We start from the raw sequence: 20,575 nt of genomic DNA on the forward strand, positions 1-20,575 counted from the left end.
ATTCCCAGTTTCGATATGGAGTGATTATGGCTAAGCCATTGAGCTTTCAAGTCAAATGAACTAACAGAGTCAGGGTTACCATGGCACGGATGCTGGCGTAAAGCTCATTTAGGGTAGTACTCATTAATATATTCAGTATATACAAAAGCACACGTTTACTGAGAAAACGTACCCCCATATATGTTTCTGGAGAGCACAAATTAGCTATGTGACTACGTAGCCAGAGGTATGTATAGCTGATTTTTAATCTTTAAAAGGTCACAAAACACCAAACACATTTTTTGAGATTTTGACTTTTATATATGTGTCCCACGCTGCTAAAAACACTATTAGGACATAAATACAGTTGAAGTCAAAATTATTAGCCCCCCTTTAATTCTTTATTTATTATTTTAAAAAAATATTTCCCAAATGATGTTTAACAGAGCAAGGAAACTTTCACAGTATGTTTGATTTTTTTTTTTTCTTTTAGAGAAAGTCTTTTTCGTTTTATTTTGGCTAGTGTAAAAGCAGTTTATATTTTTTAAGCAAACTTTTTTATAAACTAATTTCAAGAGGATCATGTGCTTATGATTGCTTGCAGCCGGCCCCGCATTATTTAATTTATTATTCACCAATCAGACGATTCCCAAGCCACTCTAAGTACCCCAAATTCCACATAAGGGCATCTTCGTTTTGAAGAATCCCCCCTTCCACCCCTACTTCTCCTCCTTTCCTAGATGGGTGGCACGGTGGCCAAGTGGTTAGCACTGTTGCCTTACTGCAAGAACGTCACTTGTTCTTGTCCTTACCAAGCCGGCCGACGTTTTGGTGCAGAGTTTACACGTTCTCCCCGCGCTCACGTGGGTTTCCCCTGGGTTCTCCGGTTTCCTCCCACCGTCAAAAAACATGCAACTTAAGTTAATTGACTAATCCAAATTGGCATCATAGACATGCTCCTAGTAAATGGTTATCTCTTAAGAGCAATCACTATTTGTGCATTAGCTACTACAGCAGGGGAGTTCTCGATCTACCTGAGCTCAAACTCCCCTCTCGCCTTTCAAACGGGAGCTAATAATTCAGGAAGGCTAATAATTCTAAATTCAACTGTATTTCACTAAAAAGTGAAAATTGGTTGTTTTTGCGTTATTCTGAGCACCTTTGTTCTTCCGGTTTGAAAATAAAATTTGAAGCTGCGTCACGGCGATTACATATTTGGGTGTATTCCAGCATTTGGAATGGCTGTCTGTACCGGTGAATACAATGTGATGCGTTTGAGTGTGCAGCATTAATTCATGAGAAAGACTTCAAACCAATTAGCGCTCTCTATTGTCTATGCGGTGCAACTCAATATGCATGATAGCTTTGAAGACCGTTTTTACCTGCTATAGTGTTCATACATCAGAGAGATGCGACATTGTGTTGCCAGAATAAGTGGAAGAAGAATTGTTTAGAGACACGGGTCGTCAGTATTGCCTTTATAAATGTTCTGCAACAAAGTTTATGTTTTCATTTCCTGGCTATGAGAGCGCAGCTGAACTTGCGGGTGGATTACAGTGGTCTGCTAACATGCAACAGAAATACGTTTGTAACCTGAAAGCTTCTCATCTGAAAATGGTAAAATCCGGATGATGCTTCTCGTCTCCTTTTGAAAAAAAAATGCAGCTCCAGTTGGTGTTGATTGTCCTGTCTCTAGAAATTTGGTGAGTGTGTGATCAATGTTCTTTGTTGGTTTATTTAAAGGCAAAGTTAGTTCGTATCATCAGCAGTACTCTTTCAGTGTTAAAAACAGAACTTAGTCAAAATGATTTATTTACTAAGTTTACAGTATGTTAATACCACTATAAAATTAGTTGATGAAAGGTGCTCTCCGAGTGTAAACATGTAAACACCTTAATCAAACTATTGTCATCGTGTAGAATTTTCACCGCATTTTGTGACAGGATTTCCAGCTGGGTATACTCATCCCGAGTCCCCCAGAAACTATGCAGCGACACTGATGGGATCCAAGACCAGCGACGAGATGATCCCAAGGTTTCCATAATCCTGGACCAGGCTGTATCCTGAGCAGCTGCTGTGGTCGTCTTGGAGGAGTGGAGAGCATGAGACTGATTCCTGTGACGCTCCAGGGACAGACGAGTCTTGCATTACGTCCAGCGTTCTTCAGCCTCCGGCGCCTAGACTGCAGCTCTGCACAAGATTTTTGGCTGTTGGAGAAATGGTCAATTTCAATTCAATTCAGCTTTATTTGTATAGCGCTTTTACAATGTAGATTGTGTCAAAGCAGCTTCACATAAATGGTCATAGTAACTGGAACAGTGTGGTTCAGGTTTTAGTGTTTAAGTTCAGTTCAGTTCAGTTTAGCTCAGTTCAGTGTGATTTAATCATTACTGAGAGTTCAAACACTGAAGAGCCAATTCATCGATGCGTAGCTCTACCAATCCTGAACTATGCGAGGCAGTGGCGACAGCGGTCGTGCCCAACTGAGACTGGTTTCTCTTGAGGTTTTCTAATTCTTCACTTTCGCCAATTGGTAACGTTGTTTCCTTGACGCTATCACCACTGGCTTGCATTGTTGGGGATCTGTAGAGCTGCTTATCAATGGATTTAGTCCTTAGTGTTTGGAATTTCAGTATTGAATATTATACCACACTGAACTGAGCTAAACTGAACTGAACTTAACCTCTGAACACCGGACTGAAAACATTTCAATTCACTATGATATTCTCTGAGTAGCTGCTTTGACACAATCTACATTGCAAAAGCGCTAAACAAATAAAGATGAATTGAATTGATAGTCGATACATGCACGGCTTTCTGACGGTAGGATAAGGGGGGTTCATGGCCCTTTAAAACAAATGCTACAGGGCAGTATGACATTGCTGATGGCTTCTGTTCCTTTCCGGGCTAATAAGCTGACTGCTTATTTCTGTGTGGACGGCTTTTCCGTTACTATTTTGCACAGTGGCTCGCTAAATATGTCGGCAGACTTGGGAGGCAGAGTCCAGTGATGAACAGAACCAGAAAACAAAAAGAAAAACATACAATAAAAGAGTAAATAAGAGGGTAAGAACATGGTAAGATATTTTTATCCTGGATTGCTTTTGAAAACACAGGTCAATCCATACTTTTGAAAACACTATCGGTTGGGTTTAGGGAAGGGAGTGATGGGTTGCTCAGTCGGTTAGTCAGTCAGTCGACAGCAGTCTCTGGTGGATTTACACAAGAACAGAAGGTGCGAATGGCCCTCGCAGGAAATTTGAGATGTGTAAAAGCAAACACAGCACCCTCTGGTGGATTTGCAAAAAACAAAAACCTCAAAAAAAGTACCTCCTCGGATGTATATCGTGCTGTCTAGAAATGTATACAGGGGTACATATCCACAATGAGCCTGGGTTGACGAAGACAGTGAGGGATGAAATATAGTATATCAAATCTTAGAAATAAAATCATAAAAAATGTATTTCGAAATACCTATGAGTTGTCCTGACAAAGCTACATCTCCACATCATACAGTACAGCCACTGTGGGAAAGAACTAAATTGAGCAAGAGCATGCTGGGAAACCGAAGAACTTGCTGTACCTGGAGGATTTTTGTCAAGAACAGTGAGAAACTTCAGTGCTCTAAGGATGAACAAGAGAGTGTACAAGTATAAGAATACTATGCTGATTATCAAGACGCATATAAACACACACACACGCAAACATACACACAATTGTGTTGGTGGTTTATGAGGCCCATTGGAGAATACATTTCACAGTGCCTATAGAAAAGCATCATACCTTGTGAAAATCTATATCTTAACTCACATTACACCCTGCTTTCAAAAGACCCTTGGGATAAAGTTGTAGAAAGGCACAGGATAGGAGAAATCTACAGAAACATTTCAAAGGCTGTGGCACTGTCGCCTCACAACAAGAAGGTCACTAGTTCTAGTCCCGGCTGGGTCAGTTGGCATTTCTGTGTGGAGTTTGCATGTTTTTCCTGTGCTGGTGTAGGTTTCATCGGGGTGCTCCGGTTTCATGCGGTACAGGTGAATTGAATAAATTAAATTGGCAATAGTGTATGTATGTGAATGTGAGAGTGTATGGGTGTTTCCCTGTACTGGGTTGCTGCTGGAAGGGCATCCGCTGTTTAAAACATATGCTGGATATGCTGGTCGTTCTTTCTGCTGTGGCGACCTCTCATGAATAAAGGGACTGATCTGATTAAATGAAATAAAGTTATTTGGAATGTTATTTAATTTCAGGCTGTATGACAAATAAAGGGGTGTAAGGAATTTCTAAAGGCACCCTAAATCAAAGTCTCTTTTTGGTAAAAAAAAGACCTCATTAAGTTTGATATTTAACAGTTTTGAATTACAAGGACATAACACTTGTCCCCATAAACCTAAGTCATACTTAAGTCATACCCATGTCATTATACAAACGTTTTCTTGAAAACCACTAAGTTCAAATACAGACACTTGTTCATAGATATACACATTTATGCAATTACTATCTTAGTATGCACACATAATCTTGACTAATTCTTAGCTAATTCACACATAATTGTGAGAATGTATGACTCTCAAGGAACTATTTATATATATATATATATATATATATATATATATATATATATATATATATATATATATATATAGCTATATATATATATATACAGCTATATATATATATATATATATATATATATATATATATAGCTATATATATATACAGCTATATATATATATATATATATATACAGCTATATATATATATAGCTATATATATATATACAGCTATATATATATATATATACAGCTATATATATATATATATATATATATATATATATATATATATATAGCTATAGCTAATTAGCTAACTATATATATATATATATATATATATATATATATATATATATATATATATATATATATATATATATATATATATATATATATATATATTAAAGCTAATTAGGATAAATAAATATTCAATTTTGACATCCATGCTCAACCTGGATTTAAATGTCTACATGTAGCAGATGATCTGACACAGGTTGTTGTTGTTTTTGTTTCTTGTTGCTTATGGCATGGACATGTGTTTGGTTGGTTCTTGGGGTCTAGAATTAAAATGTTGAACATCTGGAATAGGGATGAGCCTCTTTGATCCAAGAGGGCCCGTGTCCTGCAGAGTTTAATTCTGCCAACACGCCTATAGCTTTCTAGGGATCTTTAAGACACTGATTAGCTTATTTGCTAACTTACAATTCCTGCCAAAACTCAATCCTACAACCTTAGGATGACAAGGACAGATTCCTAAGCATTAGGCCACTGCTACCCCATATTTCCATGTCAATGCCTTTTTATTTACATTGTCTATTTTGGAGATAGACCCCTTCCCTAGCTTTTTCAGGGCAAGAAAGTGGATCATCTCAGCCTACTCATGTTAAAGGTTGCCTTGTTGGTTTTAAAACCAGTTATCAACCAGGATATGAGCACTGGACTAGGGTTATTTATTTTATTTTTATTAATGGAAAAGTGCAGCCTAGTTCAAGATTGTCCACCCTGGTGGAAATGTCAAATCTAACAAGTATGGTGGGGACAAGGTGGCATGAGTGGAATAAAAGTAACATCTCAGGGCTACGCTAGTTTCAAGTCCCAGTAATGAGCTCTGGAAGGATACAAGTGGACAAATAAAAATGAGAGTGGACTAGGCCAGGGACACTTTATGTTGGTGTTTTGATTATGTTTATGCAGCAGTACTTTGCTTTTGAGTTGTTGTTTAGGCCCAATCCCAATTCTACTCAGCCCTTCTCGTTACCTTCCCCTTATTGGTGTCCCAATTCTCTTTAGTGTGAAGGCGTAGGGCTAAAGGGAAGGGCTATATACCCCTTTGAACAGAGATTTTTCAGGATCACACTTTAAACCAAGGGGTAAGACAATTTTATAGACCAGTACCAGCCACAACGGCAGCATAGCTGCACCCAAAATTTTTACAACAAACAAGCACATGTTTTAATATATTCATAACAGCTTTCGTGTTTTCTGTCAAGCTAAAAAACGCTAAAATAATCCCTAATAATAACTCCTTTATAGCAGTCCCACAACATTTTGTCATTCTTCACATTCTGTTTCAAGGGCCAAGGGAAAGGGGTAGGGGGACAAAAATAGAGTTGGGCCTTTATAGAATCTTTGCCTCTGGGGCAAATTAATGGCAACTTGAAGCCGGATTAAACAGAGTTTGCGGCTGTGGAGACACTTGAAAGATTATTCTAGAAGGTCAGATTTTCTGGTATATGCCTTAGTATGGAGTAGGGGTTACAAAACTAGTCGAGTGGTCAACTTTAATGCTCTGCCATGACACTCTTTTAGTAATGTTGGCTAGTTGTGCTGTGCAGATTATGTGATTTTGACATGGTAGCCTTCACATTTCCATAATTTTCAATATAAATATGCACTTGACATTGCAAAAAACCCTGTGTTTTATTGATATCATCACCAGTGGCTTGTCAATGTCAACTCGACTTTAATCGCATAAAAGCCGATTTTAAAAAATAGAAAGTAATTCAGCCCCTAGTTTGAAGTGAAGATTGCCTCTATGAGTGTAAGAAGTCACCAGAGACCAAGGCCTAGAACAATTTATGTTGCTATTTGTATCACGTGTATGGAGTTGTCCATAGGAGGCTGCTGCTTGCTTCATTTTGTTGCTTTACCTGTCTGAAACTCCTAATGCTGAAAGAAAATCATGCTGGCTTCGAGCCAGATTGAGCAGTGTATGCTTGAGGTAGGTCCTAAAAGATTTGCAGAGCGTACTAATAGAGTCACTGGCATCTGCCTTAGTCTGGGATGGTGATTGCCTCCATTTAGGGAGGGAGGATCACTACTATACACCAGAGACCAAGGCCTAGGACTCTTTACGTTGTTATTTGGTTTATGTCTATGCATCTGTCATTCACAGGTATTGCAGATTCTGCTGCTGTGGATCCTTAAGGCAGGTTCTGGAAAAAGTTGTTTGTGGGGACAAATAGACTTGCTAGCATTTACCATTGTATGAAATGTTCATGAGGGACAGAAGAGTTAACACAGTTTACTAGGAACCAACGCCTAGTGAATGGACAGAGTGAAGGACTGATTGTTGGCCATAAGGAAACAGGGGCATCCAGTGACCCTATAAATATCAACAACATGTTTATTTCTGACAGAGAAAGTCTTCATTCAAGAACAATTTGCCTAGCCAGTTTGTCTACCCTACTGAAAATAACAGCTTAAACCAGCCTAGGCTAGTTGGCTGGTTTAAGCTGGTCAACCACACTGGTTTAGAGGGGTTTTGGCCATTTACAGGCAGGTTTCCAGCCATTTCCAGCCTGGCCTTAGCTGGTCAGGCTGGGAGATGACCAGCTAAAACAAGCTTGACCAGCCTAGCCAGACTGGGAGCCCAGCTTAAACCAGGTTGGTCAAGCTGGTTTTAGCTGGATTTAGCTGATCATTTTCCAGCCTGGCCAGCTAAGACCAGGCTGGAAATGGCTGGAAACCTGCCTGGAAATGGCCAAAACTCCTCTAAAACCAGGCTGGTTAACCAGCTAAAACCAGCCAACCAGCCTAGGCTGGTTTAAGCTGGATTTTTCAGCAGGGTAGCCACTGAGAATGTCTTAATTGCAAGGCTTTTAACAACTAAAACATAGGTAGAATGAAAAATACAAATGATTGCACTGTTTTTAATATCTGAATAAGATGATAAATGATGTTTATCATGGCACAAAATAGCACAAATATTGCATGCGTTACTTCTCCCCCTTTTTACCCTGTAATTAGCAATAAAAATGAGTGAGACAGAGTTGAATGTGAACATGACAAATATGACTAATTATCTAAATCCTCTGGCTTATCCCTCTGCAAATCAACATCTGAATATCAGAGAAGGACAATATGTCTCCTCTAAGCTAATACAGCACTTAATTAAATCTTAGAGTGCTTTCAGCGGTCCATATTAAAACGACTCTGACTTAATTAAAGATGATTAATAATTCACCCATCCCGTCGAAGGGAGATATTCGGAGAAATAAGAGTAATGAACATCTGCTCTCACATTGTTTCAGAGGTTTAGGCGGCAAAACCAATGGATCTTCTTTAGGTAGATCTCTGTGGAGTTCGTGTTTCCTAGGTAAGACATGATTCTTACAATGTTGTGATTTGCAAGAACACTAAAAGCGCTCAAAGAAAGAAAGTAACTTCAACAGGCAAATTCATGCTAATGAGCATCTGCTACATTGGTATTGCAGGGCTCGAAATTGCAACCGTTTTGGTCGCATATGTGCACGAAATTTTAGCTATGCGACCTCATAACATATATTGAGAGCATTCGTGCGACTGCATATAATGGTTGTAGTGCGACCTGTTTTTTTTTTTTTCTAAAAACGTGGTAAAACCGCTATATTGGTTCATATTAGCTGTCAATCACTCAAGACTTTCCACTGTCAGATGACAGGGAGGGCGCTTTTGTGACCGCTAATCTCGACACTGAATCCCGATGCGTTGCATGCACTGCACGGCAATTCGTAACTTTTTCATACGTTTCCTCATGAGATCAGGCTGAAACAACGCAAATGTCCGCTAAATCAACATCGCCAAAGAAGCTTGCCTTTACTGAGTTTGATCTGATGCGGGTTACAACAAAGAACAGTATTGCGCCGGTGGTCATCGTGAGAATCCTGCTCTGCTCCCCCTCATATATTGGTCCGGCTGACTCGTATACTTTTCCGCAAACACAGAAAATGTAATTCAGCGCGTAACGAGGCTGAGCATTAAAAAGACACGAACCGAAACCAAAACTTTAATAAGTGAGACTTCCTTTCTTTTGTCCGTTCTTTCTTGAGGTGTATATTATTTTTTTTAATTTAATTACTGATGACTGCTTTGCAGCTTTCAGCATTGAATTGAATGATTTATTATAGTATTTTGTTTGTTTGGTAGCAGAAATATTATTTATTAAATTGACATGAATATAAAAACAATAGTACAAAATAAATATTTACAATGCACTACAATGCTTCATTTGTGTTTGATGCAAACATCAATTTATTTTTCATAAAGTAACAGTAGGACTTTATATAGCAGATAACTTACATTAGCATGATGATGAGAAATATAACTCATTATTTGTATTTTTGTCATCATCGTCATCGTTAATATTTTCTAATTATTCAACATTCATTTTGGAATTATTGAACAAATATTAAGTCATCATTAACGTTACTTAGATAGTTGTTTCTGGGTTTTGTTAGTCCTAATTGATGTTGTTTTCAAATACAATAAATCCCTTAATATACAACTTGTCAAATATATCATTCAGTTTTGGTGGGTGCTTCTAAATTTTTTCTGGTGCTCCTAAATATTTCAGGTTGGAAGCACCGGTGCTACCAAGAAAGTTAATTTCGAGCCCTGTATAGTACTTTAATTCCTACAAAATTGCAGCTTAAGCTGGTTGCTATATTGTTAGCATGGCAGCTAATCACCATTGCAAGTTCATGATTGTCATTAGCTAATTTAAAATAGCTGAAGCTGCTATTTTGTTGACCATTAAGTCTGTGATTAGTGAGTAAAGCTGATTTTAGAGAAGAGCAGCTAGCTGGCTAGACAGCCAGAAGCTAGCAACACATACAACTAGCTTAAACTTGACTTTCTAGAAGGCTATTATTGTACAACAGGGCTGCCAACTCCCACGCATTCGGCATGAGAGACACACAATTGACTCTATTCTCGTGCTCTCACACCACACATCCATTTTCTCATCCCATGAATACTTTTTTCCATTAAAATAAAGATGGTGTCGAAGACTTTTATTGTTTTATAAAGATGTTATTCTCTCTATGTGCAACCGATCCAACGCTGGTGAAGGCAATGTAGTCACAACAAACTGACACATGCGCACAGAAAGCATACCCGCGCGCCTCTCGCACTGCCCCTGCTTGACGCTGATGCGCTGCTCACGTTGCAGCTCCCAGTATAAATCCCGGTTGTGAACATGCATGCTAAAAAAAATAGTACCACTCATACGTTGTGCAAAAGTTCCGGTATATGTTTTACGCAGTGGATGCCCTTCCAGCTGCAACCCAGCACTGGGAAACACCCACACACACTCATTCGCGCCGCACACTGGTGCACCACAACTAATTTAGTTCATCAATTCCCCTATAGCGCATGTGTCACTCGAACCAGTGACCTTATTGCTGTGAGGCGACAGTGCAAACCACCGAGCCACCATGCTGTTCTGAAATTAATATATTTATATTGTACAAATTTTTTTTTAAATGATCTTAGCATATCACTTCAGTTGTATCTTTACATGTTTTCCTGTTACATTAAGAATAGATTTTTTCATGTATTTATTTATAATAGAATATTTGTATAATAGTAATGATACTCTAATTTGTACTAAATATTTGTGAAATTATTTATTAAAGTAATATATTTATCATTTTATATATTTATAAATAAACGGGGGAGTGGTTTTGTTGTGGGGGCGTGGCTTGTGGAAATGGGAAAGGCCTAAATTCTCACTCCGAGCTAAAGCCAAAAGTGGGCAGCCCTGTTGTACAATGAGTTTAAAAATAAAATCTGGAAACGGATAAAACCCTATCACAGAGAAACGAGATGTGAAATAATAACTTAGAATAGCTAGAGGCTTCGACTAGCTTTGCAGCTTGTCTCATTCATGCTAATTGTCGTGCTAACACACCACTGGACTTCATGAACATGTAATTACAGTAAAAAACATTTTTTAAGACAATAAGACATTGTTAGGTTGTCACTTAACTAGAAAATGTGTTTAATGATATGCTAACATAGTTGATATATACATATTTTAAAAGTATTAGTTTTCTATACTTCTGTTACATCTGCTCACAAAATGTTTCAGAGTTTTTGGCGGCATAACCAATCTTCTTTAGGTGGATCTCTGTGAAGTTCGTACTTCCTGGATCTTACATAATTCATACTGGTTTGTAATTATATATATATATATATATATATATATATATATATATATATATATATATATATATATATATATATATGTAATTATATATATATATATATATATGTAATTATATATATATATATATATATATATATATATATATATATATATATATATATATATATATATATATATATATATAAAAAACTGTGCTGTTCTCACGGGTGCTGTCTGATATTGCACAGATGATATTATAACTTATTAATTGCATACGTCATCTTAATAGCAGTAACGGTCTTTTTATGAGCTGCAATATTAGTTTCTTCTTAGTGAATGCATCCTAGTCCAGTTTTGCCATGTTTCCTGACTTTGCTTATCTTGCTTATTGCCTGCACCGACCTCTGCCTGTGACCACGACTACGCTTTCGGAGTACTCTCATGATATCTTATGTTCCTGTAGACCACTGCCTGTTTGACTAACGTGTACATAAACTGCTTTTGGACCTGCAACTCCGTTGTCACCCCGACTCCAATTTTACAAAAGACTCAGGGCTTAATTTGTGCGGGAAGAAGTCAGATCCGGATCCGGCACCTCTGAAATCTGATCCGGCATCTAATTTTACCAATCCCCCTTCTCACACGCACACCTCCTCTACCCGCTCTTTACTTTTTTCCATGACTTCCCAACACTCTTCAATTTCGTCCACGACACCTCTCCCTCCTCTGGTAACATGCCGGATCCGTTACCCCAATCTGTTCCAGGATCTCGCAATTTACAAGTCAAGCACTGTACATTATATACAGTCCATGTAATCAGTCTGTGATGAGCTTCCGGCTATGTCTGTGTGTGCAATTAGGGACAGAACTGGAACTGGTGTGTGTATGAGGTGCATGATGGGATTCATATCAGTGTAGTTCATATCAGTGGCAGATTTAGAGTTATCCAGTGATCTAGCAGTTGCAGGTTGTGACATTAAGTAAGACGTTATTGCAAATGTCAACCAGATGCTAATTCTGAATCTAATGAAGCATTGTGGCCCTTTAATTTTGCATTCTGTATTGCACTCCCAGTGCATTTGATTAATCATTTAGAAAGTAGAATGTGTTTCCTCTCCTCATCAGATCAGTTTGACTGCACTTTTAACCTGCTCCTGCCTCATTCCAATTGTTTTACCATATAATGCACTACTGGAACAGTTGGATCCAGCATTGTTAGGAACAACAGACAAAATGTCTTGTCTCTGATTTCAAAAATTGTGCTGCATCCGAAGCAATTATGTTCGTGGAAGCTCACCTTCCTTGGTTTGTCTTGTCAAAGCTTTTATCCCTAAATAGCCTTCGATTTGTGCGGCTTCTCGCAGTCATTAGTTTTATTTCAGTCCTCCCTGAGTGCCACAGTATGATGCAGCGCCGTTATAATGCACTTTCTTTTTGCCATATTTAAATCAATGTCATGAAATCATCCATTTTTAGGCATCCTGAAAGATAAATCTGCTAGTCTCTAATCATTTATCAAAGCAAAAAAGCTGTCATTTTTTATTTACCAGCGATCACTTCAATTCGTGCTTATGAATTAGGCTTAAACATGAATTTGTTACTCAATGCAAAAGTCAACTTAACTAGGACGTGTCACATAAAATAAATGTTTAAATGGAGAACATGGAGAAAGCTTGTCAGAAACATTTGATTTATCAGCAGCCTTGCCTGACTATGTTAAATAATTGTTTCAACAAATTAGCATTAATGCATTTTCGTTTAGATTTATTCATTTACAGTAGCAGACACTTTTGTCCAAAGCGACTCACAATTGAGGAGGCATTCAACAAGAAGAAGCAATACACACAGGGGATTCTGCTATTTAGCTCCAACTTGCCTCAACATAACTCGACGCATGTTTCTAGAAAGCCTAGAAAAAGCTTGATTAGCTAGCCCATGTGTATCTGATTGGGGTTGGAATTAAACTTTGCAGGTCACCGGCACTCCAGGACCGAGTTTGGGAACCCCTGTAGTAGAGTAACGATGGCGAGTGTTTTTTTTTTTTTGTTTTGTTTTGGTTGTTATTTTTAAGAGAGAGAGAGAAAGAGAGTGTAGTGTTTCTACAGGTGGTTTGTCAAACCCACTCACCTATGTGAGCATACTTTTTTGAGACTTTAATTTTACTTTACCTCATTAATATAGCACAATACAATGATCATTGACTAATGTTCTCTGCATACGTTTACTGGTTGGCTAGCTACTATTTTGCCCAAAAATAGGTTTAATTAATAATATTCAGCTTAAAGATTCAAGAAACCCCTTGAATATTATTTTTATGTTAACAGATTTGTGTGTGTTGAGCATCAGTTCAGACAACATTAGCAGCTGTCATCTTTAATTGTGGGGAAAACTGGATAATTTTAAGCTTTTGTCAGCTAATTTCATATTCCGGGTTCATAAGGATTTTTGGTCCGGGATCAAAATTGTTGATGTAGCGCACAAAACTACAAGTGAAGTGATGACGCATGGATTTGTTATTATTATTGCTGAGTTTTCTTATCCTATGAGAAGAGCCCGTTTTTGAATTATTCATGACTGCGCCTGTTTTCCGAAGGCAAGACAAGCCAGTGCCAAGCTGTGAGACCCAATGTTGGTGACTGGGTGAGACCGCGTCCATGGAACCACGGCACACAGTATTTAGCCGTTCATGAAGTGTTGTATAGTAAAGTATACTATTTTTTTTCCGTTAGATATATATATATTTTTTGTTTCTACCTTGGGATACTCATCCCAGATATTATGCCAATTCCAATTTTTAAATGAAAATGTTGCATAACTGAATAAAATGTGCATTACAGTATTTCAATAATCAAGTTAGAAAAAATAACATTGTGCAAACATTGTTATCATGACCATATAACCCTCCAAAGCAACATTCTCTCATTCTGAAAATGTAGTCCAGTATATATATGTATATATATATATTTATTTTTTTTTTTTGCGAAATTATGTAGCCAGAAGTACACATAGTTGCATTTCATTTTCAAAATAAAAATTCCTTTTAGCGCTTACCAGCTGACCACTTAACTCGGTATGGATGGCTTTCTTGCTGTTACCAGTTTGTCCCATTAGCTCGCCATGTATGTTGGTGAACTTGAGATGCAGAGAAGAGTTAAACATGATGACGGGGTTCCACTCCGGTGAACAACAGTTCCAGAAAGCAGGTAAAACTAAAACAAAATACAAAAAATAAAATAAACAAGTAAATAACAGAGTAAGAATCTAAATCTAAAAAAAAATAAAAAATAAATCTAAAATTTGATTTGGCATAAATCAGACCGGGGCTTTACTTTTTCTGTATTGCTTTTAAAAATTGTTGGTTGGGTGGGCGGGTCAATCAAAACATCTAGTTGAGTTTAGGGAAGGAGGAGGGTGGGTCAGTCGATCGATCGGTCAGTCAGTCTTTCAAAAAGTCAAACAATCTGTTGACACTGGCCTCTGGTGGGTTTACACGAGAACAGTAGGCATGAATAGCACTTGCAAGATAAGTTTGAGTTCTCAAAAAGTGTACACAGTGGCTTCAGGAGGATTCGTGAAAACAAAAACTGCAAAAAACAAAGCTCCTGGGACCTATTTTGGTGGTTGGAGAGGGGTGGCGACTGTAGAGGGAGGGGGGGCGTGCATGAGAAGTGAAGAGTGGGGTGGGGGGTTAAATGAAGGGGAACATACTGAAGAGCGGAGAGCGGGTAAGGAGATTGTTGCGCGTTGGGTTTGGTGCGCATAGGGACTGTCCCAAAATGCTGGATGGACTGTACCAAAAAGCAGAGGGGCGGGGGGTTGGGGGAATTCCGGGAGTTTCCCGGGAGACAGAACAACACAGGAGATGGGACTGAAATATGGGAGACTCCCAGAAAAAACAGGAGTGTTGACGGGTATACACCCCAATGACTTTTTCAAAGACCTGCCAGCAGCAGAATCTGTAAACATATATGTTAAAAAAAGCTGAAAAAATGAAACCATAAATTCCATAGTAAAAGGTTTCAGGGTTTCTTTAAATAATATATTTAGTGTTCAACAGAAAACAGAAACTCGAACAGGTTTGGAACAAATGGAGGATGAGTAAACAATATGTTTTCTTTTAGTTTTAAACAAACCATCTCTTTAATAGTAAATCATAACCATTCTTTCTTTCAGTGAAGTTGCTTTGAATTGATCTGCATAATGGAAAATAATACATCAACTCAAACTGAATTGAATTTAATTTGAGTTTTTTAGAAGGCCTCGACTGACCGGCCTCAATTTAGACTGGCATCTAAATAATCTCACGACGGTGGATCCATCTGTTCGTCTGGCGGCGATCACGTCAAAACAGACGCTCGCTCAAACTATCCCGCTCACCAGAGTCCTGCCTGGTTACTACCAATCTATATCTGCTCCGGACAACAGAGCCAAGCGCAAATATGGTCCAACCTCATTCCACATTCGAAGGAAAAAGCCAATTTCATCCCAAACCACTTTCCAATCTCTTCATCCCGAGCGATGTTTGCTCACCATTTAAAACCATGCTGAAATTTTCATGCCTCATTTTGCAAGCAGGAGGGCATGATATTTTGGCTGCCGTTCCTCGGTGGATGAATCAAGGTTATATAAAGACGCACCAAAAAGATGGATTAATGAAAACAGGTGGATTTTCTTCCATTTGGAAGGTGCCGAATCCAAGTCTAAACAAGCAGCGCTAATGGTTCCGGAATCCGCTAAGGATTTCAGAAATAATAATGTTTAAATTAAGCCAGTTTTTCCTTAAAACAAGCAAGCCAATGGGGTAAGCAAAATAATCTTGTTTTCGCTTTGAGATAAGAATCGTTTGCTTACCCCAGTGTAAAGAAAAGTTCAATTGAATTGCACGACCCCAAATCAGAAAAAGTTGCGACTGTGTAAAAAACGCCCAAAGAAAATAGTGATTACCAAATTAACTTTGACTTGTATTTCATTGTAGACAATATGAACCGGTCAACTTCATTTTATTTGTAATTATAGATCCTTTCCTTTCATTCAGACCTGCAACACATTCCAAAAAAACGTTTGGACAGGAGCAATTTAGGGCTTGTAAGCAGGTTAATTAGTTAAATGATGATGATGATGAAACGGGTAATATCAATAGCAGAGATGGCAAAAGTACACAAATCTTTTACTAAAGTAGAAGTACAGATAGTCATGTTAAAAAAAAATCTGGTAAAAGTTAAAGTACTGACTACACTTTTGTACTCAAGGAAAAGTAAAGAAGCAGGTCTTAAAAATGTACTTTAGTAAGGGTTCATATGGGTGCTGGAAATCCTGAAAAATGCTTGATTTTTAATATAGTGTTTTCAAGGTTATAAAAGTGTCAGAGTTCTGCCACTCTGGTCTTGTGAATTCTTGTTTTGGTGGCAGAATCCGAACACTGGCCCTGTCTTGTCCTGTTTCTGTCATTGTGTGTGTCTCTGTGTGCACACTTTTGTACTAGTGTTTGTGTTTGTTCTGTCAGCATCGCGCTGCTCAATTCTCGGCGCCTCCGTCTAGTTAGTTTTGTTTGGTGCTGAGATGAAGCATGCTTGTTGCATATGAGTGAGCGCACGGTAAGGTGTTTATCTATCGTGTGCTTGTGTCTTGCGTCTCTTGTCAACGCACGTGGCTTGGTGTTTACATTGTGGTCGCGTGCTTTTGTTGTGTGCTTCAGTGTTGTTTTTCTTGTCATAAGAACATGCGGTTAATGAGTTCTCTCATTGGCTGCGTGTTCAGTCTTGTTTTATGTGAGCGCATGGCTTGTGTTGTCTTTGTGTCATGTGCTCTCCTGTCTATTGTCTAGTCCCACCCTCCTTGTTAATCCATTACCAGTTTCTCATGTTCACCTGTTTGTGTCAATTTACTTCTGCTTTATAATCCCCTCATGTCTGCTGTCCTGTGCCAGTTCGTCGTCATTATTTCCCTGTCCTGTGAGATCCAGTCCTGTTTGTCCTGCCAGCCCATCCAAGTTTGTTTGTTTTACAGTTATGTTTTTCCCCCTCGGGGTGGTTTTTGTTGTCCTTTTTGTTTTATTTTAATTAATAAATACCATCTTCTGTTGAATTTGAGTCCTCGCTCCCTCATCCTTCCTGAAACCTTGACATAAAAGTGCTTGAATTTTGGACAAAGTGCTTGAACCTGCTTGAATTTGAAATTGCAGGGCTCGAAATTGCGACTGTTTTAGTTGCATATGTGCCCAAACTCATCTATGCAAGCTCAACATATATTTGGCAGCATTCGTTTGGTGTGGGACCAGTTTTCATTGCAAAATGTTCACATAATGTGCATATTTAGGAGACGTTCACGCAGATTTTTTTTTTTTCTAAAAACTTCAAAACATAGCACTTGGAAATAGTTTAAAACAGTTGACACAAATGATTGTTTGCAAACGTCATCTGAAAAACAACAACGGTCTTTTTTATTAGCTGCAATATTAGTTTTATCTTAATGAATGCAAGCCCTTTTGCAATGGTGAACGCACTGCAGTTGCACGACTGACAACATTGTGAAATAGAACATCTCGTGATTAAAATGTGTGGCAAACGCTGCAACCTGCAAACTCCATCCCTCAGGCTTTACAGTGAATGGCGCAAACCCATGAAGGTTTCATTTGTTACACCAATTTTGAATAGCAATGCACATGAAATATCATGAGCGACTTGTTACAATATTAGATTGAAAGACCAGAGAACTCCTGAGCGGTATGATCAACAAGCATTTGAATGGCATATTTTTAAACTAGAATGTGTCTCTCTTGTTTACCTGTGATCTGATCAAGCAAAGTGTGTCTTGTTATTGTGTAATCAGGTCAGCATCAGTCATTTTAAATTCGCCGTCTCCCGCTGTCTCATCTGCGCAGTCATTCTTGCCTTTCTCATAGTCATCTTCACAAACTAGCCCACATAGGCTACTGTGCGGCACATGACTGCCTTGGTGGAAAAAGCGGCGCACTGCAGCACGCAGGTGCGCAATGATAAAAATAGACTGACTGCATAAAAAAGGTGCTTAGATTGCACAATGACAAGAAATAATATAAGTTGCGCTACCAAACAGATGAAAACGAAAGTGATGAGCCTGATTTAAAAATGTAAAGAAGTAAAATCAAGAGTAAAATTAAAACATTGTCAGAAAAATAAGTAGTGGAGAAATGTACTGATACCAGAAAAATTGAAGCGTTTGTACTTTGTTATTTCCCATCTCTGATCAACAGAAAATTGAAATAATAATCTGGTATAAAAGCAAATCCAATAAAGGTCTCTTCCTTTAGGAGCGAAGATGGGCAGAGGATCGCCTTTTTGCCAACAAATAGGAAAATGTTTGGATATTTCACCTTCAACAGTGCATAACATCATTAAACGGATGAATGAATCTGGAAGAATTTTGGTATGTAAAGGACAACGGCGCAAGCCTAAGATAAACAACCATGATCTCCCAGGTGGCACTGCATCAAGAATCATCGTAAGTGATGGATTTAGGACTACTTCGGCAAACCTGTCAAGTATGACAATACATAGTTGCATCCACAAATGCCAGCTAAGACTATACTGTGCTGAAAAGAAGCCCTATGTTAACAGTGTCCAGAAGCACAGTCGACTTCTCTACAAAGTTCTGGCTGCGGAGGAAAAGGATACAGGTGCTTGACTTGTCTGCCTGCAGTCCCGACCTGTACTGTTGCCCACCTTAAGACTTGTTTGCAGGAAGAATAGGACAAAATGACACCTGAAACATTTCATCACTTGCTGTCTTCAGCCCTAAATGAAGTTTCACAAACTAATTTCGAGAGGAGCACGTGATATGATTGACTACAGCTGGCCATTCATCTACACTCATTAGCTAGCCAATCAGATCCATCCAAACTCACTATAAGTAACCTAGCTAAGAACTACTCCCTTATCTTCGTTTTCCCGAAGAAACCCCTCATCCACCCCTTCTCCTTTCCTCTTTTGCCGAGGGGAGCTCTCGAAAACACCTGACCTTGTACTCCCCTCACATGCTCTATGGACCTGGCGGGAGCCCTGGGCTCAACTATCTCTGAACTCAGGGTTCTCTCCCGGGACAGCATGCCAAACCTGCTAACTTGCTAACAAGTTGTCAAACAGTATCTAAGTGTGAACTCTTGAAATGTCTTTTAAGTGTTGTGAAAAGAAAATGCAACATTACAAGGTGGAAAATGCTCTACTGTTTACACTTTTTTTTTTATTTGTTTCAAGAACCAAAATTGTAATACCTGTTTACTTAAGAAATAAAATAAAATTAAGAGGAACACTTTAAATAATATTTGTTGAGTTGTCTGCAATGAAATACAAGACAAAGAAATCACTACTTTTTTATATGTTTGCATTTTTTATAACTGCCTCAACTTTTCTGAATTGCAGTTTGAGATTTGTTTCAACTGCTTTATTCTGAAAACGTTTTTAGTTTTGGACATGGCTCTCAAATGTCTAGTTCTGGCACACTGTCCAAAAAATCGAATAAAGTATATCTTTTACTACAGCCATATTATTTTATGCCTCATTTTGCAACCAGGAGGGCATTATATTTTGGCTGCCATTCCTTTGCGGATGAATCGAGGTTATATAAAGACGCACCAAAAAGATGGATTAATGAAAACAGGAGGATTTTCTTCTTTTTGGAAGGTGCCGAATCCTAAGTCTAAACAAGCAGCGCTAATGGTTCCAGAATCCGCCAGGGATTTTTTTAGCTGGTTGGCTGCTGGTCACACATACCACCCACTCAATTAAAGTAGCTGAAGGAAAGAAAGCCCACGGGACGCTTGGATGGAAGACGAGGTGTGAGTCGTGTGGCAGCAGTGTGGAGGCAGAATGAAGAGGAGGAACATCCACATGAGCGCTGATGCAAGAGAAAAGACCCCCAACTCCTTGCCTTTAGGTTTAGTCACTGCATCCTTTTTGGCCGGCGGACGTGACTGCTCTCTAGATCGATTCTCAGAAAAGCATTACCAAGCCGAAACAAACCGCAAATGTGTTGTGAATGCAAGTCCCCAAGAGCGTTGGGGAGTAACTAACAAAAAGTAGGATCTCGGCTAACCTGACTGTGTACTGCTGTAGTGCGAAAGCTCAGTTGCTGTGAGTATGTGTGTGTGTGTGTGTATTTCAAAGACTGTGGAATACACAATATCGACACTTGTGTAGTTCGCGAATAGGGGAAAATACAATGGTTAATGTGGACGCTCTAGGGAAAGAAGTACTGTAAATGAACCAGTCATTAGACAGTAAATAATTCCAGTTAAGTTGCATCATTTTAACCCAGATATCCCCAGATACAAGCCATCAATGTAAACAAGAGAACGGAATTTTATTTCATTGTATGTGGGAGTGTACTGAAGTCTGTTTTTGCAGTTAAACTGAAGTCAAATCAATGGTAAAGTAATTTCTCTTGATTCCAGCTTGTGTAAATTGCATATTTGTCCATTGAACTTTAACGTGACCAAACATTAAATATTTCTGCTAATTCTATGTTTGCTTGAACTTAAAGGTGTAATTTCATGTTCGCGGACAAAAGAGCCAAGATTCTCATAGAAATCAGTCAAGTTTGTTGAAGGAAAAAATCATGGTTTGGGGTTCCATTCAGTATGGGGCGTGCGAGAGAT

General features: G+C 38.5%; 1 long non-coding RNA gene across 2 annotated transcripts in view; it reads left to right on the top strand.

Annotated features, from left to right (window-relative positions):
- Window positions 1–20,364, top strand: part of LOC141380235 (uncharacterized) — a 53,037-nt gene extending 32,673 nt beyond the window's left edge. The window contains exon 3 of one of the 2 annotated variants that reach the window (XR_012397914.1): window positions 1,923–3,420. This is a non-coding gene — a long non-coding RNA (uncharacterized lncRNA). Of the gene's footprint in view, window positions 1–1,922; window positions 3,421–18,232 lie in introns of those variants that run through there. The other variant, XR_012397913.1, reaches the window with a different exon arrangement.
- Window positions 20,365–20,575: the final 211 nt, after the last annotated feature.

Source organism: Danio rerio, chromosome 22 (genome assembly GCF_049306965.1).
Source record: "Danio rerio strain Tuebingen ecotype United States chromosome 22, GRCz12tu, whole genome shotgun sequence".
Taxonomy (NCBI): domain Eukaryota; kingdom Metazoa; phylum Chordata; class Actinopteri; order Cypriniformes; family Danionidae; genus Danio; species Danio rerio.